At 49.5% G+C, this 7305-nt stretch overlaps 1 protein-coding gene across 1 annotated transcript in view; it reads right to left on the bottom strand.

Annotated features, from left to right (window-relative positions):
* WNT11 (wingless-type MMTV integration site family, member 11) overlaps window positions 1-7305 on the bottom strand; it is a 23636-nt gene that overhangs the window by 15590 nt on the left and 741 nt on the right. The window lies entirely within an intron of this gene.

Genomic DNA, 7305 nt, shown 5'->3' with positions numbered 1-7305 from the left:
GAAAAGCTGCGATCCTTGCTAGGGCTGAGTAGGTCTGCACTGACAAATTCCCAGGCGGCTGGAGTTTGACATTTCTGGCGCTAGATAATCAGGGGCAAACTTGGAAGGGAAACCACCACTCTGCTAGCTATGTAAATATATACATCATACATATATTTTAAAGAGGTCCATTAAATACACAGCGAACAGAAGTTCTGGCCGGTGAATTTCAAGGGAAAGGAAAAAGTTGAGTATTTAATTGTCAGAAATTCTGCCCTGTAGTTCATCTCGGTCCCTTGCACACTGTTGCTCATGCAACGCTCCCTGTCTGGAGAGGAGCACCTCCAGAAGGCAACTCATCCTGCCTTAGATGTGAATCAGTGCTGGACCTGAGCTGGTGGAGACAAAACCTGTTGGTGATATTCTGGGTGTGCATGTATCTCAGATATATCACGGCCTTGAAGGTAGAGGCATGAGTCTTGGGACAGTACGAATGTCACCTGGCTGCAAACCTCTACAGTGTGGACCTCATGGTAGTCCTTCAGGGTCCTTCTTCAGCCCATGCAAAGAAAAAGCCACATCTAGGGAGTAATTAGCCTGATGTGCTTTTAAGATCTACGGTAGGATAAGATGACTCATGCCCTAGAAGTGCTCATTTTCTGCTCTGGCTACAGAGGGAACCCAGGTACCGAGCTCGGACGCAGACATCTGGACTGTATAAGCACAGCGCTGGGTGAGATGAGTCCAACCCCTAGCACTTGGCACCAGAAACCTGTGAAAACTTATCCCAGAAAGCCTATCAGCAACTCTCAGGAATGGGCTGAAATGCAAGTCAGGCAAGAGGCCAAAGCAGCTCGTCGTTAATAGAGTACAAATGATAAATACTCCAGCACAGTACGTCCCAGCAGCGAAACAAGCAGGCAGGGCGAGGCAGAAGAAATGAGAGAGCTTCACAGCCTGAGCTTCAGGCAAACGAGGAATGCTCCAGGTCTCCGAGAGATACTGTACTATGGGGCACCAGCTCAGTTTTCTAATATCAGAGGTGCCAAGCGACACTTGAGAGGTCTTGGGATGTTTCACCTGGCCCTCCAGAAGGATGCATACATCTCCTAGGTCCTGCACCACATTTTCTAATCCTGTATAGAGGTCTTTGGCATCTTTAAAGGACCTGGAAGCTTACACTGAGGCACCTGCAACCATTACAGACGAGTCAGGAACAGCAGAAACAACCACCTACAAGGTGGGATGAGAGCTGAATTCAGACTGAAACTCATCCCCATTGTGAAAAAAGGGGATGTGATACAACGAGATCGTGTTATTACAGATGGCCTGAAATTATCACCATTAGAGAAGCAGATTTATAATGCAACAAGAAAGAAATTTGCTTTGTGGAAGAGGGAAAAATATCTGCCAGACAGTCAAGAGAGGAAGGACCGTGGTCCCATTGGGGAGAACTCAGTAAATGGCAGCAATGGCTGTTTCTCATCGAATGAGCCGAGTTCCAGGGAGCCCGCCAAGAATAAAAATGCAAGACGCAGGAAGGTGTTTTCTGAACATCTCCCAGGCCTGAACTTCATGCCTTTGCTTGTGAGAACCTATAATTGGAAACATCTCCAAGCGTCGGGAGGAAAAAGTAAAGGGTAATGGAGATGGAAAAGAAAACTCACAGTTACTGGAGTCGCTTGCCGAGACCGAAAAGTGCATTTATAAATCACAGATCAGGAATGTGAGAGGCCTATTAGGTCATCTAGTCCATGCCCTGACAGCACAGGTTTGCTCAGTCGCTGTCCTACATTCAGAAACGTCTTCTCCACCCCTTGTCACTTTAAACCCTCCCTGTGGAAAGGCACCAACCCTCCCTGCTCCCTAAATTCCGGCAGCACCAGGGAGGGATGCCCACTGCCTGCAAAGGACATTGTTGGGGAACCAAGTCCATTCGTGGGGCGGTGGGAAGGAAATCACCTTCCCCCAGAAAAGTCTTGTCCACGGTGGGATTTGGTGGTGGGTCTCTATCCCATCTCCACCCAGTCTCCATTGACCACCAGCACTGGGAAGGGAAACGGCCAGTCTGAATAAAGCAGCCCTCAGGGAAGAACAACCTTTAGTCCTCAATCTGGTAAAAAAAACCCTGATAGACATCTTTCTTTGGACTCACACCCTTCATCCAAGAAGCAGCATGTGGGGATTTTACCTGCTGCCATCCCATAAATGCTGCTTTTCACCGTTTCCTCCTGCTAACGTCATGCTCTCCTCCCTTGACTCTCCTGCCCCATCCTTCATTCTCCAGAAAGCTGAGGACAACTGAGGGGTGGTTGTTTTTTTTTTAAATATACATATTTGACCCATCCCTTTAAATAAACAGGCCCCAAACTAAACATCTCCTGCTTTATATATAGCATAGCAGGGCTTTTAAGTGAAGTTATGGATACTGACAGAAAACCATAAACGTAATTACAGAGGAAATATGATGCATGAATGGATCATGACTTTCGTTTACTCTTTTAATTATCTCAGGCAGTTAATAAATTCATTTGAAAACATGAATGCTCTACAGTGTTAGGTCCTTTGAGAGGTATGGGCCCATTCCTGCAGATCTGGGCTCCATGAGAAGACTATTCATAGGAGCAGCAGCTTGGGAGAAGTACCTTCAGATCTGAGCAGACATCAATGAAAGCCATACATGCTTTGGTTTACAAGGACCACTGTGCGTAGGACACTGCTCCTGGTCAAGCCAAAAGGGGAAAAACTCCTTGAATTGAGCGGTGCAGCACTGGTGCCCTTTAAAACACCCTTTAAGGGTGGAAGGGTCTCCTCTCTTTCTGCTGTGGGCACCCTCTGGAGGGCATCTCCCCATCGTCCCTTGTGTGATATGACCCAAGAAGGTCTCACAGCGGGACTGCTGGTGAACCATGAACTTCTGCTCCAAATTGTCCGCTTTGCTTTCTGTGAAGGCACTCTTGTTTTTATGCCTATTCTTAAACCCCTTAATCTGCCAGGGATTTGGGTGAAACAAAAAGATTTAGACAAAATTACATGGCTGTGGAGAGTGAAGTGTGTGGTAAACTTTAATAAAAGAGAGGCAGGGACTGGGCTTATTTTTGCATTTGATCCCATTGAAGGTTTTTTATCTGGAGGAGCCTCATTTTCTCAGGTTTTCAACTGGAAGAGGCTCACAGGACTGTTACAATAACCTTGTCTAAGCTCGTGATAGTCAGAGGCAGCCCATGGCCCTTGCCACCCGGCCCTGCGTCAGTCCTGGCCTGGGGACCACAAGCACTGGGAAAGCCACCATGTCCCCTGGTAAATGCTTTCAGTGGTTCTGCAAAGCCTTTTCAAAACAGAGAAGAGGGATTTATATAGCAAAAAAAAAAAAAAAAAAAGAAAGAAAGAGGAGGAAGAGGGAGAGGAGTGGGGGGAAAAAAACCCAACCCTGAAGTAAAAGCTTAAAATAAGAGCTGCTTTCAGATACGGTGCCAAATCCAGCGCTGGCAGTAGCGGGCACAAGGCCATTGACTTCCAGCCCAAGCTCGACTGAAGTCGATGCCAGCGGCGAGTTGGCTCACCGAGCGCCGAGGAAGGCCGTGGGGCTTTGTCAAGTTTTCCCGAACTGCCTACAGAGCGAAGAGCAAACTTCAAAGCCTTTGTGTGCCCCCCCCTCTCCTCGCCCACAGCCCGCTCCACTCCCTCCATCCCTGTCCTGCAGTCCTTTCACGGCAGCTCATCTAGCAGCCCCCTTGCCAGGCAGACGGTCTCCTCGCAGGCGCCCGTGCCCCCATGTCCCACCTCCCCCCCAGCTGGAGGAGAGAAGCAGGAGCTGCTGGGAAGCACAAAATCTTTCCATTTTCTCCCCTGCTTTCTGCTGGCTGCAGAAAGGCTGCGGTGCTGCTCGAGGTCGGTGAGCTGGGGGACATCCCAGGTTCACCAAAATGCACAGCTGAGCCACATTTTGCTCCTGAAGGGCTGTGATTTAACCATGGGAATTGTGCAGCAAAGTTGACCTCGTAGCTGGGAACGGTGCTCAGCTAGGAATGGCTCCAGAGGGCACGGGGCATGTCCAGGCCACCACAACAGGGACAGGCAGGGAATTCCCAAGGTGACCAAGCTCCATCTAGAAATGATGGGGTTCCTAATACCACCACTTGCTGTCATGGGCTGATCCTGCAAGCCACGCAAAGAAAATGCTGCATTTGGCTCCTTTTCAACCACTCTTTGCGTTGAAGGTGACACTCACACAGAGGGACAGTCCAACCTGTGTCCTGGCGGCTGGGCAGAGGAGATGCCAACTCCCGAGGAGGCAGAAGTGCCTCGAAAGCCGCTCTGTGCCTGGACAACCCAACATCTGCAGACCTCTGCGGCATGCACATCTGGCCGCAGCTCCCTCTAGTGCTCATCTATTTTTCAGCTCTACCCAAACAAGTTGCTTCAGCAACCTGCTGGGTCAAACCCAAGCCCTCCTAGGAAAGCTAAAGGGGGTGCAAAAGGAGACGGGTAAGGCGATGGAGTTCCTACATGCATTGGCCCTAAGACGTCTCCCATCGAAACCGATGGCTGCCTCATCTCCCCAGCCGCTGTAATGCGAAACAAGCACTGAGGACCACAAAGCGATGCAAAAACCCCCTGCTCTAAGGATGGGAAAGTGTTTGCAAAAAGCAGCGTGCAAAAGTAAGACTCAGGGGCTCATATGCATTGAAGGGAAAGGCTGCCTCTCCACGACAGCCCTGATCCTGCAAAGATCTGTCTGTACCCTGACTTTACACCTGAGCAGCTCCCTGGAGCTCAGATGGAAGAGGCCAAAATATGAAGCTTCTCCAGCAGCAAGAGGAGGTTTATGAGATGCTGACCATTCACGCACCATGCTGGATGCTCGGCGGCGCACGCCTCCGCGACAGGGAAGGGCACGGTGCCGATTTACAACAGCTGGTGATCTGGACCACAGAAGTCATAAAAATAAGCCAAATAAAATAAAACAAATAGCTCCCTTTTACATTCTCCCCACTTTTACTAATTTACAGGGGATATTCGTGTTACAGGGAAGTCCTAAACGGCTGAAATGTGTGTTTTTCTTCTCCCCCTCCCCCTGCAATTACATCACGCTCTGAATCAAAATTGAATTTCCTATCGCTTTTCATGTCAGTCGCTCCCTGTTCCTCAGGCTTGCAAACCCAGCCCGCCAGGCTGGCAAAACCCACCTCCTTATCTTTCCCCTCCCAAATACTCTTCAACGCTCGCCTCTGGCACCACGCCTACAACAACGGCGCAGCGAGCAGACCGCTGAGACAAGCCCACGACCGAAAACATCTCGTAGCACTTTCCTCCCTCTTCATCCCGTCCTCCCCCCCCCCCCCCCCCGCCCCCATTCACGAGCACGAGAGGGAAGGGGCAGGGCCCCGTGGAGGTTAATTGAATCAAATTGATTTAAATCAGCTGATGAACTACATGAGTTACACTGAATTGGAGCAAAAGCCTAAAAGAGGGAAATATAAGAGAGAAACAAATATGTTATGGGATACATTCGGAGTAGATGATCGTAAGTAGGTAGGTAGATTTTTCAGGATGGGATGGGATGGGATGGGGAGAATTGGCCTGTGTTTCCATAGAAAAACGAGGGTGGGGAAGGGAGGAGAAACTGCAAATGAAAAAAAAACACACCATCATAATTTTGTGAAATCCCAATGGTAGTATCCCAGTTGCACGAAGTGCCCTGGGACAGGGAGTACAGGTCTCCGCCAGGTTTTAAACAGGTGTGAGGGGAGCCCCGCGGCGCATCTGGATGCAGTTCATGCTTCAAATGCCACTTTAATCCCAGCTTTCATCTTCCCCACTCGCTTTTCGATGGAGGGGGGGGATATGTCTGCTGGGAAGGCAAGGAGTGGCAACAGCTTCTTTCCTCCAACTGCCTCCCCCCCACCCCATCCCCAAAAGCAACCCTCGCAGCTTAACCACTTACTGGCCGAAAGGCTGCTTTCGCCAGCAAAGCTATTAGGGACCTTGCCCTGCCTTCCAGCCTTTTTGCGTGCCTGTGGCTTGTCAACGTGCTATCAGGTTCCCTCTGAAGCTCATCTCGCCCCTGCACTTCAGAGGAACCCAGGCTCTTCGCTGGGGACTTAGCACCTTGCTTAAGCAGGACCCTAATGCCAAGCATATAAGCAAGCCCCTCCACGCAGTTATGGGTCCGTACATGAGTGCCCGACCGAATCAGGGTGCCACAAAACAGCTTTATTTCTGTGCCGCATAGAAATAAAGGCTGCAAACGAGCCCAGGCTCTGCCAGCCCATGGACGTGTTGCTAAATGTCCTGCAGAGAGGAGATGCCCACCCTGTGCAAGGTGCTGGATGTATGCAGAGCTGAGAGCCCAAATAGCTGAGGAAGCTGGCAGAAAGAAATAGCTGGCGTATGTAATTCAGCTGTGATGACTGCTACAAGGTGTAAAGCCAAGATGGTGAAGAGCAAATCAGATCCTGATTCTCCCCTACTTCCAAGGTGGTCCTTAGAGCATGGAGACAGCACATTTCAATGCCCTAAAGTAGGTGACCATTCCTCCCACCTGACCATATGCATTTAAACACCCTACGGAGGTGCTTCTCTTTATGCACATAAAAGGTGGATGTGTGGTCTCAACCAGCTCCCTGCAGTCCGTGGCATCTCCAGAGAACATCTCTTGACATTTGTGTTGGATGTCTCTTTGGAGAGGGCGAATCCCCATCTGGAAGGTGGGGGATTCCCATGAATCATGAAATGTAAAGTCATTTCCCATGACTGCACGCAGGACAGCGAAAACCCTGGCTCCAACAAGACATCTAACTTGAAGATGTCCAAATTTAAAAGAGCCTTTATAAAAGGTGGCACGGGGAGAGCCTCAGATGATAATGGTTGGGACAGTGGAATGGGAATTAGACATAGCACAGAAGGAGGAACAAAACAGGAGCCTCTTGTCTCAATTTCCCCACCTAACCCCAAGATCCTCACCTCGACACACTATACCCTACACAACAGACTCTTCCTGGCATTGCATTTTATTGTGCCTTTTCTTTTACAGAAGATGCTCATTTGAGGCTAGCCCACATCCTCTTATTTATTTTGCGCACAGCTTCAAACCCGAGTAGAAAAGACAGATCACTCATCAAGGACATGAAACCAGATGGCTGTTGGAGGGGCTTGTTTGTTTATTTTGCAGTAAGCAACTAATTGATTGCTTGCTTAAGCAAAGAAATGAGATAGTAATGTTTTCACTTTGTTTGCAGTGACATTACCTCCGAGGAAACTCGATCCAGACTTGACCACACTCCCTGGTATTTCTTCACCCTCCTTCCCCCCCCCGGCTCCCCC

This window comes from Pygoscelis adeliae, unplaced genomic scaffold (genome assembly GCF_000699105.1).
Source record: "Pygoscelis adeliae isolate BGI_AS28 unplaced genomic scaffold, ASM69910v1 Scaffold263, whole genome shotgun sequence".
In the NCBI taxonomy this organism is placed as follows: domain Eukaryota; kingdom Metazoa; phylum Chordata; class Aves; order Sphenisciformes; family Spheniscidae; genus Pygoscelis; species Pygoscelis adeliae.
Note: the sequence above shows the minus strand (reverse complement) of the source record. Positions and strands in the feature narration are given on the sequence as shown.